The sequence below is a fragment of the Schistocerca gregaria genome, chromosome 3 (genome assembly GCF_023897955.1).
Source record: "Schistocerca gregaria isolate iqSchGreg1 chromosome 3, iqSchGreg1.2, whole genome shotgun sequence".
Taxonomy (NCBI): Eukaryota; Metazoa; Arthropoda; class Insecta; order Orthoptera; family Acrididae; genus Schistocerca; species Schistocerca gregaria.
Genome location: NC_064922.1, coordinates 694,934,465 through 694,954,578, shown reverse-complemented (window position 1 = coordinate 694,954,578; position 20,114 = coordinate 694,934,465). Strand labels below are relative to the sequence as shown.

Sequence of the window (20,114 nt, the reverse complement as noted above, 5' to 3'; positions counted from 1 at the left end):
TCCTTCTTTCCACGAACAATACGAGACTGGAATAGAAGGGAGAACCGATAGAGGTACTCAAGGTACCCTCCGCCACACACCGTTAGGTAGCTTGCGAAGTGTGGATGTAGATGTAGATTCTGCATGCACTTACTGACATAAACTGAAGAAAAAGCACAACGCCTTTTTTTATAGTTGTCGATGTAACGACAGCGTTCGACAAATATGGGATTAATAAAGATGTTCACAATTCTTAGATCAGCGACACTACAGAACAGAATCAAACGAAACATCTACATCAACAGCCCCCAAGGGAGAGTAACGCAAGTGAAGGTTCAGGAAAGAGAAGTTCGCGTTAAGAAGCGGGTCAGACAATATGATAGCTTATCACAATTGTATAATTTAGTTCTTCATATTCGATGTTTTAGGAAAGCCTGCTACTGTGTCATGCATGATTTAAATAATGAAAAACTGGAGTAGTTACTTATTTTTTCATGCTTAGCACAATGCGTTTCGCGAATGCATTCTGATTTTCAAGAACATTTCTCTACGTGAACATTTTTGGTGATGTTTGCATGTGTGGTTTTCTGCCTCTCTTTCATTGTAAAGGCTATACTGGAATCAGAAAGTCAGACAAAATGAATCATGGAGTGTTTTTATATGTTTATGTTAGAAACGGTACTTTTATTTGTCTGTTTACAGGTATTGTGCCTCCTCCATTCCACATTACACACAAATGTTAGTTTCAAAACATGCTACAAAGGTATTACAACACTGTGGTTTCACAAAGAGGTTGTATATAGTCAGAGGTGTTAGAGTGGTTTTGGATTACATTTTACATATAAAGTTGTCAGTTTACAATGACTGAATTGTTGAATACATTTTCTTAGTGTGAGCAAACGTACACATTTATGAAAATTACTACAGTTGTCATATGCAGGAGAAACATTTGAAAACTTTTCATACATATTTACATTTCCTCATATTTAAAAAAAGTAATTTATAATTTAGTAAACAATAGTGGTAAAAATACATTTTATAATTGACAATCCTAAAACACTGTAATACCTCTGACTGTCTACAAAGTCATTGTGAAACGTTATTATATTCATATCTTTACAGTATTTTTTTTGGTACCTAAAACAGTGTAAATGATGGTTTGGGCGTATGTGACATTCTGTGTAATGCGTAGCTGTTAGTGGACAAATAAAAACCACTTCTATAGTTAGCATATACAACACTACAAAATTCTTTTTTGTCGGTTGTCCAGTTGCAGTATAACCCGAAAACGACATCTATAACGCAAGATAGGCAGAAAAATCACACATGCTAACATCACCCAAAATATGCACTTGAAAATGAGAATAAATTCTCGAAACGTCTTGCGCTAAGCGTGAAAAAAATAAGCAACTGGTGCAGTTTTTCATTTTTTAAATCATTGTCTAAAACTGTGTTCCGTTTGTCACTTGATGAAGGGATGCAGGAGTGAAAGATAATTTCGGAAGACAAATAAAAATGCGAGGGAAGTGAATGCCAAATCTAGTAACTACAGACGGCATCTGATCAGGAGACCTGTTTAAAGGAGTGGGCAGCATTCTTAACTCAGAAAGCGGTTAATTGATAAACAAAATAAAACGAACGTAATGAAAGAGTTTTAGAACGCAGAATTACTTAAGATCAAAATAATGAAAGGCCCCATATAAATAGCTCTGAAAGAATTCTCCTCTCTAGGAAGTAAAATTATACGGTAAGTCTGATGCAAAGACGTTATGCTAGATGGGCGCAATCGACTGCCGTTTCCTTCAGTAAAAGACATCTATTATCATCAAATATCAATGTAGAAATGAGAAGAAGTTGCTGGCAGCCTCTAGACCACAATAAGTATTGGAAGTGAGCTGTGAACCATCGGAAATACCAAAGGATGAAATTAGAGTTGTTTGAAATGTAATGATATCGAGCAATGCTTAAAGTTATAAAGAGAAATAAAGTTCGAAGTGAACCAGTACTAAACAATGTAAAACAATGGATATAGGTAAACCCCTTACTAAAAGAAGTGGAAGGTTAATCGAACATCTGCCAAGGCATGTATGTTGTTAACGAAGCAAATGTGACACATGTAAGCATTCTCCGAAGAAAAAGCATGAAAAGAGTTCGATTCGTTAAAGCTGCCGGATTCCGTCGCAGGTACGAAATTAAGTAAGTACTTCAATTACACTCTCTATCGAGAGGGTGGTAATATAGCCCGTCTTTTGAATAAGCACTGCTACACCGTAAGCCAGTCTGTATAATATTCCATGCTTTCAAACAACTAGTCAGGTACAGCCTCGACAGCGAACTATTTTAAATTTGTTTGAGAGAGTAATTTCAGGCAAATTTGCTCACAATAGATGTTACCTTCCAAAATATTTTGTCAGACAACCAGTAAGACATTATCTATAACGGGAAATCGAACAAAGATTTGTGAGCTCTGAAACGATCAAGAACTTTTGAGCAATGTCGATCATCAAATCGTGTGGTTTAATGCAGGACATCATTATTTTCTACCAGTATGTGAGTGACGACAATATTTCCTGGATACAGTTATTCTAAAAATTGCTTATTTATACTTCGGTATTTTAACTGTTGATAAAAGATATTGCAGTAGTGAATGTTAAGGTATACACAGCAGTAGATAAGCAGACTGATGATTTCGATTTAATTGTCAGTGTTCTGTGGTATCACTTGACATAGTCGTACATGCGTAATGGGAACTGGGTAGACGCTCTGGTACCAAACAGATGGGATAAACGGTTGTACAAAGAGAGTATGACTAACACTGGCTAAGGTACGTAATGAACTCTACGAGCAAACAACACAAAAGTTCATCGCTTGAAGCACATGTGTAAAACAATCATATGACGTGTTTCACGTATTTGGAACGTATCAAGGTAAAGAAGTTTCATAACTGTGAATTACGTATTGGAGCACTTGGTAACTGCAGCATATTGAAACAAAATACTTTTAGGGAATATGCCGCAGTGGTTTTTGATACAAAAATAATTCCTAATGTGAATAGGTAATATAATTTAAAAAACACCAATTAATTAATCCAGGAAATCTCTCATTTACTCTTATAAGGCAATGCGTAAATACACAAGTATAAAACGAGTTTCGCTTTGGAACCTTTAAGGTGAAAATAAGGTAATACATTATGGATAGTTTTTAACACCGTGACAACATATTCAGTAAGGTATTGCCATAAATACCTGTAGTAGTTAATCTTATTAAATGTCTGTTTATATGCGTCATATTAAGCTGTTCGTGGCCATAATTATTATATTCTTTTGCACAGAGCACAACTTAATCATAGGTAACACTTGGTTCAAGAATCATAAAAGAAGGCTGTATACATGGAAGAAGCCTGGAGATACTGACAGGTTTCAGATAGATTATATAATGGTAAAACAGAGATTTAGGAACCAGGTTATAAATTGTAAGACATTTCCAGGGGCAGATGTGGACTCTGACCACAATCTATTGGTTATGACTTGTAGATTAAAACTGAAGAAACTGCAAAAGGTGGAAATTTAAGGAGATGGGACCTGGATAAACTGAAAGAACCAGAGGTTGTACAGAGTTTCAGGGAGAGCATAAGGGAGCAATTAACAGGAATTGAGGAAAGAAATACAGTAGAAGAAGAATGGGTAGCTTTGAGGGATGAAGTAGTGAAGTCAGCAGAGGATCAAGTAGATAAAAAGACGAGGGCTAGTAGAAATCCTTGGGTAACAGAAGCAATATTGAATTTAATTGATGAAAGGAGAAAATATAAAAATGCAGTAAATGAAGCAGGCAAAAAGTAATACAGACGTCTCAAAAATGAGATCGACAGGAAGTGCAAAATGGCTAAGCAGGGATGGATAGAGGACAAATCTAAGGATGTAGAGGCTTATCTCAGTAGGGGTAAGATAGATACTGCCTACAGGAAAATTAAAGAGACCTTTGGAGATAAGAGAACCTCTTGTACGAACATCAAGAGCTCAGATGGAAACCCAGTTCCAAGCAAAGAAGGGAAAGCAGAGAGGTGGAAGGAGTATATAGAGGGTCTATACAAGGGCGATGTACTTGATGACAATATTATGGAAATGGAAGAGGATGTAGATGAAGATGAAATGGGAGATACGATACTGCGTGAAGAGTTTGACACAGCACTGTAAGATCTGAGTATAACAAGGCCCCCGGAGTAGACAACATTCCATTGGAACTACTGACGGCCTTGGGAGAGCCAGTCCTGACAAAACTCTACCATATGGTGAGCAAGATGTATGAGACAGGTGAAATACCCTCAGACTTCAAGAAGAATATAATAATTCTAATCCCAAGGAAAGCAGGTGTTGACAGATGTGAAAATTACCTAACTGTCAGTTTAATAAGTCAGAGCTGCAAAATACTAACCCGAATTCTTTACAGACGAATGGAAAAACTAGTAGAATCCGACCTCGGGGAAGCTCAGTTTGTATTCCGTAGCAATGTTGGAACACGTGACGCAATACTGATCCTACGACTTATCTTAGAAGCTAGATTAAGGAAGGGCAAACCTACGTTTCTAGCATTTGTAGACTTAGAGAAAGCTTTCGACAATGTTGACTGGAATACTTTCCTTCAAATTTTGAAGGTGGCAGGGGTAAAATACAGGGAGCGAAAGGCTATTTACAATTTGTATAGAAACCAGATGGCAGTTATAAGAGTCGAGGGGCATGAAAGGGAAGCAGTGGTTGGGAAGGGAGTGAGACAGGGTTGTAGCCTCTCCCCGATGTTATTCAATCTGTATATTGAGCAAGCAGTGAAGGAAATAAAAGAAATGTTCGGAGTAGGTATTAAATCCATGGAGAAGAAATAAAAACTTTGAGGTTCGCCGATGACATTGTAATTCTGTCAGAGACAGCAAAGGACTTGGAAGAGCAGTTGAACGGAATGGATAGTGTCTTGAAAGGAGGATATAAGATGAACATCAACAAAAGCAAAACGAGGATAATGGAATGTAGTCGAATTAAGTCGGGTGATGCTGAGGGAATTAGATTAGGAAATGAGACACTTAAAGTAGTAAAGGAGTTTAGCTATTTGGGGAGCAAAATAACTGATGATGGTCGAAGTAGAGAGGATATAAAATGTAGACTGGCAATGCCAAGGAAAGCGTTTCTGAAGAAGAGAAATTTGTTAACATCGAATATAGATTTATGTATCAGGAAGTCGTTTCTGAAAGTATTTGTATGGAGTGTAGCCATGTATGGAAGTGAAACATGGACGATAAATAGTTTGGACAAGAAGAGAATAGAAGCTTTCGAAATGTGGTGCTACAGAAGAATGCTTAAGATTAGATGGGTAGATCACATAACTAATGAGAAAGTATTGAATAGGGTTGGGGAGAAGAGAAGTTTGGGGCACAACTTGACCAGAAGAAGGGATCGGTTGGTAGGACATGTTCTGAGGCATCAAGGTATCACCAATTTGTTATTGGAGGGCAGCGTGAAGGGTAAAAATCGTAGAGGGAGACCCAGGAATGACTACACTACGCAGATTCAGAAGGATGTAGGTTGCAGTGCTTACTGGGAGAGGAAGAGGCTTGCACAGGATAGAGTAGCATGGAGAGCTGCATCAAACCAGTCTCAGGACTGAAGACCACAAAAACAACAACACGTATTTAAACTTTCCTTTGTCAACGGGACCGGGGGAACCCAGTCGCTTGATGAAATGGAAGAATAAATTTGTCTCGGATTGAAATTAAATGATCTTCGAGTTTCTATTATTGTAAGACGATCGATTTCGATAGTACCAGCGTCATCTTTAGATGTACCTGATACATACACAGGATGTCCCAAACGGTGTGACAAACTTCTATGGGTGGTAGAGGGGCTACTGAGGAACACATTGAGCACAGAAACCCGTGACGGAAACGTCATCCAACGGCGCTACAGAGCGTAAAAGTTAGATGCGCAGGTGCCTACCACTAGCCACCCTTTCAGCAACAAACGTGTTTTTGGTCCCTGACGAACTGCAGACGGACCGTATTGCAATGAAGTCTGTTATTTAGTGATCGCGACTGATTTCTGCGATCGCCAATGGAGAAGATGGAGCTACCCGCTGTGCAGACACGCCTTGTCATCTATGAACGCGATGTTCTGTTGCCTTGGTGGATAGCGGTTTAGTTTTCTCCCATGCACCGAAAAAGACTAGACATTTTCGGGGGTTTCACAAAATAAAAAGACTGTGGGTGAAAACTCATGTCGAAACATTCGTCAACCGAGGCAACAGAGCACTGTATTCATCCGACATAAGTCCTTTGTACGCAACAGCCATCTCCATCTTCTTAACTGACAAACGCGAAAATCAGTCGTATGAGAGATTTTATTTTTCGTCTGTCTTCTGACTGGTTTCATGCGGTCCGCCGCGAATTCCTCTCCTGTGACAGCTTTTCGATCACAGATTAGCAACTGTAAAATACATCCTCAATTATTTGATGAATGTATTCCAATCGCTATCTTCCTCCTCAAATTTTACCCTCTACAGCTCCTTCAACAACTGTGGAAGTTATTCCCTGATGTCTGAACAGATGTTCTGTCATCTTATCCCTTCTTCCTGTCAATGTTTTCCACATCTTTCTTTCCTCGCCGATTCTACAAAGACCCTCCTCATTCCTTCCCTTATCAGTCATCCAAATTTTTCTGTTGTGTCACACCTCAAAGGCTTCAATTCGCTTCTGTTCCGGATTTCTCATAGCCCATGTCTTACTACCGCTATGCTCTAAACGTACATGTCAGAATTTTCTTCCTCAAATTAAGATCTATGTTTGATACTAGCAGACTTTGCCTTGGTCAGGATGACATTTTTGCCAGTGCTAGTCTGCTTTTTGTGTCATTGCTCCGCCCATCATAGGTAATTTTGATGCCAAGGTAGCAGAATTCCTTAACTTCGTGATCCCCAATTCTGATGTTAAGTTTCTCGCTGTTCTCATTTCTGTTACTTCTCATTACATTCGTCTTTCTTCGATTTACTTTCAGTTCATATTGTGTATTCATTAGACCATTCATTCCATTCGACACATCCCGTATTTCTTCTTCGCTTCCAGTGATGATAGTAATGTCATCAGCGAATCTTATCACTAACACATTTTCAGCTTTTTCTAGATCTACAAATCCAATGAAAGGGTCTTTATTTTTGTTTAGTCTTGTCACCATTATCAACCGCAAAGTCAGAACTGCGTCTGTGATACATTTACCGAAGCCATACTGATCATCATGTAACCGATGTCCAATTTTCTTTTCCATTCTTCTCTATGTCATTGACGTCAGTAACTTGAATGCATGAGCTATTAAGCTGACTCTGCGATAGTCTCACACTTGTTGGCTTTTGCATTCTTCGGAATCGTGTGGATGATGTTTTTCCGAAAATCTGATGACATGTCGCCAATGTCATACTTTCTGCATACCAGTGTGAACAGTCGTTTCGTTGCCACATCCCCCCAAGATTTTAGAATTTCAATTGAATGTTATCTATTCCCTCTCTGTCTTATTTGTTCTTAAGTCTTCCAAAGATCTTTTCAATTCGAATTTTAGTACAGAATCGCCTGTCTCTTCCCTATCCACTCCTATTTGTCTTATACCACTTTCGCAGAGGACTTCCATGGGCTCTTTCCACCTATTCACTTCCTCCCCTGTTCGTAACCATGGAATTCGTATTGCAATTTTAATGTTACCGCCCTTGTTTTTAATTTCACCAAAGGTTGCTTTGACCTATCTATATGCTGAGCCCGTTATTCCGACAATAACAAACAAGACTGCGTGACGTTTCGCCTACAGTCCGTCAAGGTACAAAATCACCCTTGCTGCCGAAGGGATGGCCCAGTGGTAGGTGCCGGCGCCAACCACACCTACGCTTTGTAGCATCGTTCGATGCCATTTCCGAACAATTGGGTTTCCATCCTCGATTTGTTCCTAAAGACCCCTTCTACAGTCCCTCAAAGTCTGTTGCAAAATATCTGGGACACTGTGTATGTATCAGGCACATGAGTCTGAAGATGAGGCTACTAATCCAGAAAACGACGGTTTACACAATAAAAAATTGAAGAAAAGTTAATTGCAGTTTCAGATAAACTCAGTCTTACTCTGAAATGTATTGTTTGTTTCGCCAGACTGAAACAACTTGCAGTGTCCTGAATGATACATTAATATTATTAATTTTCCCAAGTAATGTAACAATTAATAAAGCTTTCCGCCTGTCTGTTCATAAGATAAGACAGGAATGGTTTGGACTGAGACAAGCGTTCAATAAGTGAAGCAACACTTTTTTTTCTCGGCCAGTTTGGGTGAAAAAAGTTGGTGGCAGTCACTGAGTCTCTTTTGGTGGAAAACCAGAGCACCGCAGACATTCATAGGCACTTGCAGAATGTCTATGGGGACCTGGCGGTGAACAAAAACACGGTGATTCGTCGGGCGAGTCGTCTGTCATCGTTGAAACAAGGTCAAGCGTTCCGGCAGGCCGCAGACAGCTGTGACTCCTGCAATCTTCGAACGTGCGGACACCCTCATTCGAGGTGATCGACGGATCACAATCAAATACCTCGCTGCTGAGCTGGACATCTCTATTGGTCATCATCACCATCATCAGCCAATTCAATCATTACATGATGTGGCCTCTTCGAGTCGTGGATTCAGGTAGGCTTTCAGCAGTCTTCTCTAAGTGGGACGGTCTTGTGCATTTCTCTGCCAGGTGTTACCAGCGATCTTCTTTATGTCTTTGTCTCATCTCTATTGATAGGGCTCACAAAATTTCATTGGGCTATTTTTTATTATCCACCCTTCAGCACGGATCTCCCACTTTCTTACTTCTACCAGTTGGACCCATAAGAAGATGCACTCCGCGGGAACGAGTACTTGGATGGCGGGAAGGTTATTGATGCTGCAAAACGTTGGCCCTAAAGTCAGCCAGTAGACTTGTACCACGAAGGCATACAAGCCTTCCGATTAGGCCAAATGTGTGGGGAATAATTTGATTTATTGGAACCCTGAGTAAACCCAACCTGCTTTCAGAAAAAAAAGTTGCGTTACTTATTGAGCGCCCCTCGTATTAATGATATAAATACATATTTAGTGAAGTTACGAGGCCGCGCGGGATTGGCCGAGCGGTGTGAGGCGCTGCAGTCATGGACTGTGCGGCTGGTCCCGGCGGAGGTTCGAGTCCTCCCTCGGGCATGGGTGTGTGTGTTTGTCGTTAGGATAATTTAGGTTAAGTAGTGTGTAAGCTTGGGGACTGATGACCTTAGCAGTTAAGTGCCATAAGACTTCACACACATCTGAATATGTTTGAAGTTACGAGTTGCCTCTGTTAGTAGCTCAAATTGATTTTTGTTTCTGGCTGCGTCTAGAAATTCGATAATAGTAAACTTTCCAGTACCTACTTCTAGGCAGTTTGCAGTGGCCCAGAGTACGTGGATGTATACTGCATATTTAGCTGTACAGCGATGTTCAACACGCGGTGACAGTAATCCACGAAAACAAACATTGTGACAAGTATGCCGGTCGTGAGAAAGGAGACTGGTAACTCACCGCGTGGGCGCCGCGGCGAGGTGCGGAGCTGCTGGCGGCGTGGCGTGGCGACGGTCCTCTGGAGCGCTGGCGCTGCGCCGCAGTAGTGGCTGCTGAGTCTCGCTGGAAGCGTCGGCTGCGGCACACCCCACCCCGCCGCCTCGCTACCTGCAGCTTCTTTCGCAATTGCTTACGTAATCCCGACACCCGGCTGCCCAACCAGGTGCGCGGTCATTGGTGTCGGACACGTCTCCCAAACATTCCACATGTCTGAGATCTATCCAGGCATTAGACTGATTAACGGACTGACTTTTCTTTGCGACAACTGTCTTTATAAGGTGGATGAAAAACCTAATATTCCTCTACGGAGAGCTCAACAAAACTGTAGCACTTACTATAGATTGCTGTATGTGTATAGCGACAAACACTTTCTCGCAGTCAGTTGCCACGCGACACGGATTTGCGCGATTCAGGTTACAAGCATAGAAAGTAACGCAGTGCTGTCATAATTTACTGAACCACAACAACAGTTCCACTTTGCGTGTTCTATATAGCGTGAACGCCTTCTGATGTTTATTACTACAGATCTAAAAAAGGTAAGTTGTGAACTTTAGAAAATACTGTGCGAAATAGGTAATTTTGAAAAAGACACTAAGAAATAAAAGGAACACGACACGCCGCGAAGGAATTTGCGAATGGGACGGAAATCGGTAGATCTGATGTACATGTTGTTCTGCGCCCCCATTTAAATACCACTAACGTCATCTTTGTACTGAATTTCCCTTCAGATACCACTAACTCGTAGGAGATGCACTGTATGAACAGGCTCTAACAGCGCTGTAATACGTAGGTGAAAAGCAACGTCGGTCAATTTAGCTCACTCTTGTAACTCTACAATAAGTTGTCCCAACAAGACCTCGCTTCATTCGGGAGGACGACGGTTCAATCCCGCGTCCGGCCATACTGGTTTAGGTTTTCCGTGATTTCCCTAAATCGCTCCAGGCAAATGCCGGGATGGTTCCTTTCTAAGGACACGGCCGTCTTCCTTCTCCATCCGTCCCTAATCCGATGAGACCGATGACCTCACTGTCTGGTCTCCTCCCCCAAAACCAACCAACCAACCGTGCCTACACTTAGCGACTTAATCTGTGTGACTTGAAGTAATCGTCTGTACTAACACAACGAAGTCACGTAATATTTGATATTCACTATCTCACGCTATAAATCATACTACAGCTAGCTACGCCGGCCACTGTGGCCGAGCAGTTCTAGGCGCTTCATTCCGGATCAGCGCTGCTACTACGGTTACAGGTTCGAATCAGTCTCGGGCATGTATGTGTGTGATGTACTTAGGTTAGTTAGGTTTACGTAGTTCTAAGTCTAAGGGACTGATGACCTCAGATGTTAAGTCCCATAGTGCTTGGAGCGAATTTTTCTTTGGTTGGTGAGGGGGGGGGGGGGGGGGGGGGAGGGGGATCTTGATACGACATCACTATGTACGAAAGGTTTGACTCAATAACACTTTTCGTGGTAAATGGAGTCAGTGATAGCTATTTGGATATTAATTACAACAACACATCTATCAGGGTTTTCTAGGTTCGACAGATAAAGCGAGTGTCAATCACCAGAAATATACTAAATGCGAGAGTCTGCGGGCAGTAGGAATGATGTACTTACTTTATCAATAACAGCAACCTAGAGTGAAGCTCACTCTGCAGACTCTGACAACACAACTAACACTTTCTGAACAACATAGTTACGAGAAACTATTTCGTATATAACTGATGAATAGGTCATATAGATCCGTTGCCTCTTGTAGTTGCTCCTCTTTCAAAGCTTCCACTAAGAAGCGTATATACACTCAATCAGTGTGAACGATATACATTTTTACGTAGATCGGAGAACACGTTCACGGAGCAAAGATTTAATTTTATGCTGTTTACATCTCGTCGTCAATCAAGGATAACCTCTGTAAGTAGCTTTGCTACAAAAATTTCCTTGAGTCTAGTGAAATTTTATCATAATAAACTATTTCGTTAGTCTCAACATTTCAGAATTAAATGGAATAACTTTTCATTTATAATAAATCACTTTTTCATAACGCGCAAACTTGCTTCCTCTGTCTAAAGATTAATTATCTGTTTTCGTTATAAGTCGTTCACTGAAAAATACTATTCCATCCTTTTAATTTCTTTGAACTTTGCTTTCACCAGAATTCCAGTCTTTTACTTTCTTTGTCTTTGGATTTCCTTTATTCCGAAAAGATGTATTCCAGATATTAGTCCGCTTTCAAATAAGCCTTTGATTGTTTTTATTGTAACAGCTTGGGGATAAAGGACATTTACAGGCACAAGTCAGCGTTTTATTTTGGGAGTGGTTGTTCTCTATTCAAAACCCCACTAAGCGGAAATATAATTAAAAATTTAAAAAAAAACTGACTGTCACCGCGAGTTTTCAGCTATACGAAAATCAAATAATCAGGCAAAGCTCAAACAATTCAGGCGTTGACTTCAGCGACTCATTAATATTTAAAACTAAAAACACAGCACTCGATGATCTCTTTGAGAGAGAATTAGCGTGTTTTCTTTTACACTACTGGCCATTAAAATTGCTACACCAAGAACAAATGCAGATGATAAACGGGTATTCATTGGACAAATATATTATACTAGAACTGACATGTGATTACATTTTCACGCAATTTGGGCGCATAGATCCTGAGAAAGTGAAACATGGACGATAACTAATTTGGACAAGAAGAGAATAGAAGCTATCGAAATTTGGTGCTACAGAAGAATACTGAAGATTAGATGGGTAGATCATATAACTAATGAGGAGGTATTGAATAGGATTGGGGAGAAGATAAGTTTGTGGCACAACTTAACTAGAAGAAGAGATCGGTTGGTAGGACATGTTCTGAGGCATCAAGGGCTCACCAATTTAGCATTGGAGGGCAGCGTGTATGGTAAAAATCGTAGAGGGAGACTAAGGAATGAATACACTACACATATTCAGAAATATGTAGGTTGCAATAGGTACTGGGAGATGAACAAGCTTGCACATGATAGAGTAGTATGGAGAGCTGCATGAAACCAGTCTCGGGACTGAAGACCACAACAAACAAGATCCTGATAAATCAGTACCCAGAAAAACCACCCCTGGCCGTAATAACGGCCTTGATACGCCTGGGCATTGAGTCAATCAGAGCTAGGACGGCATATACAGGTGCAGCTGCCCATGCAGCTTCAACATGATACCGCAGTTCATCGAGAAAAGTGACTGGCATATTGTGACAAGCCAGTTGCTCGGCCACCATTGACCAGACGTTTTCAATTGGTGAGAGATGTGGAGAATGTGCTCGCCAGGGCAGCAGTCGAACATTTTCTGTATCTCGAAAGGCCCGTACATGACATGCAACATGCGGTCGTGGATTATCCTGCTGAAATGTAGGGTTTCGCAGGAATCGAATGAAGGGTAGAGCCACGGTTCGTAACACATTTTAAATGTAACGTCCACTGTTCAAAGTCCCGTCAATGATAACAAGAGGTGTAACCAATGGCACCCCATACCATCACGCCAGGTGATAGGCCAGTATGGCGATGACGAATGCAAGCTTCCAATGTGCGTTTACCGCGATGTCTTTTCTAAATATGTTTCTAAATGACTTAGTACTGTTCTGAACACACATGAGTTCTGTCCTCATTGCAGACTAATTCATGTGTCATACGTATAGGCCGATCTCGTCATACTCTTGAGATAGTCTCTCTCGAGGCTTACTATTCGAAAAATACTCGGATACTACCACAGAAAGTCTAAAGGAACAAGCCAAGAACCATTCTCTGCGAACAAACATATCACGCTAATTCTGTCGTTAACAATAATTGTTTCTTCTTTGCAGTCGCCGGCAAACGTTCGTAGTTGCGAGCTGCATTGTAATTGTTATCTTTGCCACACGCCGCGATTCAGCAGTCGGTTGGGCATTGCAAGTTCGCTGACTTGAGAGAACACGGCATTCCTCGACCACCAGATGTCACATATCTAGAACATTTTAACACAAAATATAAGAAAACTATACAAACATCTCAACAAACTCTACATTCTCCTAGCACACGGAAACGATAAGTGCAAAAGACGGTTTGGCGCATTACAATGTAGAGAGAGACAAATGATTTCATTTCCAGAAAAACTGCAAGATCTATTTAAGACAAAAGGGCCTGACAAACTGAGCAAACTGAGCAACTCGGTGGTCCATCTCTGGTCCCTTAGGTAAGCAGTCGTTGAGCTTGGCACTAACTGACAGAGATTAAATGTCCTCCTGAGAGAAACATCTACATCTACATCCATATTCCGCAAGCCATCTGACGGTGTGTGGCGGAGGATACCCTGAGTACCTCTATTGGTTCTCCCCTCTATTCCAGTCTCGTATTGTTCGTGGAAAGAAGGATTGTCGTTATGCTTCTGTGTGGGCTCTAACCTCTCTGATTTTATCCTCATGGTCTCTTCGCAAGATATACGTAGGATGGAGCAATATACTGCTTGACTCTTCGGTGAAGGTATGTTCTCGAAACTTTAACAAAAGCTAGTACCGAGCTACTGAGCGTCTCTCCTGCAGAATCTTCCACTGGAGTTTATCTATCATCTCTGTAACGCTTTCGCGATTACTAAATGATCCTGTAACGAAGCGCCGTGCTCTCCGTTGGATCTTCTCTATCTCTTCTATCAACCCTATCTGGTACGGATCCCACACTACTGAGCAGTATTCAAGCAGTGGGCGAACAAGCGTACTGTAACCTACTTCCTTTGTTTTCGGAATGCATTTCCTTAGGATTCTTCCAATGAATCTCTGTCTGGTATCTGCTTTACTGACTATCAACTTTATATGATCATTCCATTTTAAATCACTCCTAATGCGCACTCCCAGATAATTTATGGAATTAACTGCTTCCAGTTGTTGACCTGCTATTTTGTAGCTAAATGTTAGAGGATCTATCTTTCTATGTATTCGCAACACATTACACTTTTCTACATTGAGATTCAATTGCCATTCCCTGCACCATGGATCAATTCACTGCAGATCTTCCTGCATTTCAGTACAGTTTTCCATTGTTACAACCTCTCGATACATCACAGCATCATCTGCAAAAAGCCTCAGTGAACTTCAAATGTCACACAGCATCATCTGCAAAAAGCCTTAGTGAACTTCAAATGTCATCCACCAGGTCATTTATGTATATTGTAAATAGCAACGGTCCTATGACACTCCTCTGCGCCACACCTGAAATCACTCTTACTTCGGAAGACGTCTCTCCATTGAGAATGACATGCTGCGTTCTATTATCTACGAACTCCTCAATCCATTCACTCAACTGGTCTGATAGTCCATATGCTCTTACTTTGTTCATTAAACGACTATGGGGAACTGTATCGAACGCCTTGCGGAAGTCAAGAAATACGGCATCTATCTGGGAACCCGTGTCTATGGCCCTCTGAGTCTCGTGGACGAATAGCGCGAGCTGGGTTTCACACGACCGTCTTTTTCCAAACCCATGCTGATTCCTACAGAGTAGATTTTTAGTCTGCAGAAAAGTCATGATGCTCGAACATAATAGTTGTTCCAAAATTCTACAACTGATCGACGTTAGAGATATAGGTCTATAGTTCTGCACATCTATTCGACGTCCCTTCTTGAAAACGGGGATGACCTGTGCCCTTTTCCAATTCTTTGGAACGCGACGCTCTTCAAGAGATCTACGGTACCCCGCTGCAAGAAGGAGGGCAAGTTCCTTCGTGTACTCTGTGTAAAATCGAGCTGGTATCCCATCAAATTTTGTCGAACTGACGCGATAGATTGTCAAAATACCGGGTGGGTTGGAGGGCCGTCCTCATAACGTTCCAAATTCAACCGGCGAGAGATCCGGCGGCCTTGCTGGCCAAGGAAGGGTTGGACAAGCATGATGACGACAGCAAGGCAATGGCCGCCCTCACACGGCGAGAGTGTTTGCTACTTGTCGTAGAATCTCCCCAATTCAGAAAGTTTGGACTATTATGCGCGATAATTTGACAATCTAATCCGCCAGTTGGATATAATTTGACACGATACCCTCAGAAAGACATATAACAACTCTATTAATCAATGCCAAGCTGAATAACTGCTTACATAAGGGCCTGAGGTGGACCAACGTGTCACTGACTTCCTCAGTTTATGAAGCTGATTCTCTGGAATAAATCATACATTTTATTCTGAAATGGTAACCATTTTTTGTGCAGTTTATATACCTAGATCAAGACTTACTTTGACATTGTTCCACAAAGTTGTTAGCGTTTCCTTCTCACATTATTAATGTAATAAATTTGTCAACTTAGGCATTGACAAGAAAAGTATAGCTTTAAGGAAAATTATTCCTGCAGTACTATGTGGAAAGCACACGTCTATACTCGTTCAAGTTGCAGGGGAGCAGGTGGAGAGTGTAGGGACAATTGCCTGAGTACTTCCTTTGGAGATGGTTGTACTCCATATGCGTACTACGTCAGGCAGTTCTGAAAGTGGTAAGATTTTACCTTTTAATTCTAGGTTTGTACTGCAGCTTTGTTAAGACTGTTTTTGGAGTAGCAATTTTCAAAAGACAACATATATACTTATTCTCTAAATCCTCCGGAAAAATTGTGGACAAAGAGGAACTATTTTCTGGACATCCAGGTCAAAAGTAACTAATTCTTATGTATTTTCATATTTCAGAAATGTATGACGTAATTGTAGAAAATCAACTGTTAATACTTCTGTACCTTTAAATTCCTACTGCTACATATATGTAAGGCTTAGAAATTTATTTAAATAAATATGAATAATATGTATTTTTATTAAAATATGTTTATTGTGAACTCTAAGTAACACTAATACGGGATTTATAATTTTTGATTAACAACTCTCTCCGTAGAGAGATATGAAATGTATCGTGAAGACACCGTTCTTCTTACGTCTGTGATAATTTTGGTGTTATTATGAATTAGAGTCGTTTTAGGCATTCCATACATCAACTAGGGAAAACTGCCAGTGTCCACTTAGCGAGGGCATCCGTGTTTAAGCCACTATTTAATGGCAAATAGAACAACAGCATCTGGTGCTGCGACACCAGCTAACCAAAACATGGGCAGGAAAATTGAATTCATTGGTAAACTCAAGACGAAATACAGGAGGATCGTTACGGCAAGAAGAGTACGGAGTTTAACAGATAGTTTTAATATAACAGGCGCTCCTGGAAACTCTCCTTTCCACAGTCGCAGCTCACTTCTATATCAACAAACATGCGTGTCTCTGGTGGAAGCACTACTCATCCGTTCCACTGTTACTAGCGGTGCCGAGGCAGCTCCTTAAGCCACCGAGTTGCTGTCCCGGGACAGGGGAGTGGAAAGTTATACCTCGTGGTAGACGTAAGAAAACATGTGCCTGTTAGTGATATGCATGAAGTTCAGACATTTCTGAGTTATGACACCGACACATTTGTGTCATGCCGTGGTAAATAGCTACGAACGCTGTTGGTGATTTTTCGGTCACTGCAGATACTCATTAATTAGCAAACTGTTTGTGGCCTAAGCTGTACTAGTTTTTATTAAAGTTTACATTATTCAACTGTGGAGTGCAAAATGATCAAGCTTAGATTTAGTAATGACATTTCCTTCACAAAGAAGAACATATTGTAAAATACGGAGGGTTTGTGGAACTCAAGTTTATGAAGGGTTGCTCTTCTAGCCGGATTAGGACCAGTTCACTGCATATCCACCCTTTTTGCTAAAAATAATTAATTTAATATTAATTAAGTCAAAGTTTTTTATACCAAAAATAGAAAAACTATAATTGCCTAGGTCCCTGTTCTTACTTCCATATGAGTTTAGCCATTTCTAAGCATAACACATCCATTTGCAAGTTGTTCTGCTCCTCTTGCCCCTCAATCACTTTGATCTGTTTTAATACAAACATCCCTCTTCTTTGAGTCAGAGTCAATTCTCTCGTCTCTTCAATCTCGCACTCATCGGACTTCCTCCTGTATTACTTCTACCGACACCCTCAGCGTTCCTCTCGGAGGGTCGAACCTGGCTCCACCTCACAGAGCCTTCATCCGCAGACGCTGTTCCTTTCTTGTAAATACCACCTTCCGGAGACGGTTTATATAATTCCACTCATTTCAGCTGCACAAGTTATGGTAATACTTTTTTACCTGTTACTGTTACCACTAGTGGTTTATTTTAGGTTTTGCAACAGATCGATTAATGCTTCTACCACGCAGTGATTTGCGGCAGGTTCCTTTCTCATCTTCTTTCTGCTCGTCTTCACTTTTTTACATTTGTAGTACTTTTAAATACTTAATTTTCTGTGTCTATGTAACACCAAGTTCAGTATTTGTGGCGTCTTTTATCTTAAGCGTAGCAACCGATTTGTTTCTTTTAGATTCCAACACCTGCGTTTCATTTACAAAGAGGCCGCGGTATTTTAAAAGTTCCACAATATGTTGTGCATCGGCCTTTTTCTTCCATAACTGCAGGGTACGAACTTTACAATCCCTCTGGATTGCATGAGAAAGATAACAGCAATGAGTCTCTTGATCTCCAAAGACATGGCTCGAAGGGGATGTTTATATTAACTCCATGCAAAACTTCTCAGTTTTATAATGAGCCACGATTCAAGAGGCACGTCTCAACTTTATGAATAGTACCGTCCTCGTTTTGTACCTATAAGATACACATCTACGGGAACTCCATTAACAAACTGATTGCGATTTGAAAATTTTTAAATTCATAGAATGCAAAGAGAGATGCTTCAGTGATGCTACAGACGCAAAGTGTGATCTGTCGACTAATGAAAACGTATTATATGGTTAAGTGATAGTTCCATGGGTCAGGTCGTGTTTTTTTTTCCTAGGGGAAATTAAGTCATTGAGTATAATCAAGTTCATTGCGGACGGAATTGTTTCTAGCAGATGATAACAGCCCTGCTCACACGACCGAATCTGGCACAGCATGAGCACCAAGTAATACCTTTCTGTTATATTCCAAAATAGGCGGATCTGAATATTAGCGAACAATTTTGTGCAGTACAGGGGGAAAAACACAGCGATGTGCCTTATGCTCCGTTATTTCTCAGATAATTGGAACTGCTTGTTGACAATAAATGGTATGTAAAAATTTTTAATTATATGTGATTTTACAAATCCATCAACAGGAAGCTTCATTTTGTTTTCAATATTTAATTCAACACTACGTTGGATTTCGTACTGTTTATCTAGTCCTTGTACGAGAGTACTTTTACAACGCAGTTTAATTTCAATGAAAGGGTGGTTAACTTCTAAGTCACGCCACCGCTGGTGGGCATCGAAGAATTAATGTATGCGAGATGACAGAGTCTCAACTGGATGAGTACTCTTCATTCCATTTGCTTAAGCTAGCCTATGACCAAAATGATGCAGCGAGTCTTTCCAGTGAATACCTGATAATGTAGAGGTACGACTGTTTGCACAGACTCATAACCTTGGATCAAACGTGAATTCACTGCGAAATTCCTAAGTGTAAGTTACAATCAGAACATTGGATAAAAGTTACACAAGTCAATTCTCCACTTGATAATGCTGCTCTTCTTTTCTTTTCAGCAAACAGTACGTCAGTTTTTCAAGGAGCCGTATGGGACTAATCAGCGTGTCATGTTTCTGGGAGTTCGATGGAACTATTTGAGCTGTCCTTGAAAAACGCATTTTAGTATTTTTATGTCCTACATTTCACAGTTTTGCTTGTTGATTTATAATTTCAATTAATATTATTGTGTAAAGAGAAGCATATCGGTTTCCGGAAGTGAAACGTCTTCGAAGAAGCATAAAACCGTTACAGAATGCTGAAGGTTTCTAGTAGTCATCATCCGTGGCTTTAAATCTCTGTTCTGGATGCCCATATTGTAGTGAGCCCATAAATTTCGAACTAGGTGGTCACACAGGACAATGCGTTTTCTTCTTTTTTTTTCAAGTTGTATAAACTAATTGTCACACTGATTCGATTTCCAAAAACTGAATGAAGTAGAACTACAGAAGGGGAGATTCGATGCGGTGGGACACCTGTTATCAAATGTCTACGAGGACGCCAAGAAAAGTATTGCCTCAGAGTTTTTTATTCTGTTCTTCATATCGGTTGAGGTATCACATGTCACGCATATTACTCGGTCCACTTTCCCGCTTCCCTGACGCCAGTTGAACCCTCTCCCGCTATAGGTCTCCCACTTCTACCTTGTGACATGGCGGAATGTATGGTAACTATATCGGTGCGTGATCTGTAACCGAGCTTGTAACTGCAGAAAACGTGCCTCCAATTGATATCCATAGAAGAATGAAATCTATGTACACTGATGATTGTATCGACATCTTAAATGTGTGACGTTGGTTTGTTCGTGCTCGTAATGAAAAAACTGCGGTTCTAGAACTCAGTTTGTGTGACAGAGCTTGGAGTGTTTCCAAAACTTAAGGAATACCTTTGAGGACTCCACTTAGATAGTGATGAAGCGGTGCAAGCAGAAGTCTACCATTCTAATCGACGGTATCAACA

At 40.7% G+C, this 20,114-nt stretch overlaps 1 protein-coding gene across 6 annotated transcripts in view; it reads right to left on the bottom strand.

Annotated features, from left to right (window-relative positions):
- LOC126355940 (proton-coupled amino acid transporter-like protein CG1139) overlaps window positions 1-9,655 on the bottom strand; it is a 238,361-nt gene extending 228,706 nt beyond the window's left edge. For 2 of the 6 annotated variants that reach the window (XM_050006519.1, XM_050006516.1), the window contains exon 1: window positions 9,558-9,655. The gene's annotated coding sequence lies outside the window, so the exon portion shown is untranslated. The remainder of the gene's footprint in view (window positions 1-9,557) is intronic. The other 4 variants (XM_050006518.1, XM_050006522.1, XM_050006523.1 and 1 more) reach the window with 3 other exon arrangements.
- Between the last annotated feature and the right edge of the window lie 10,459 nt (window positions 9,656-20,114).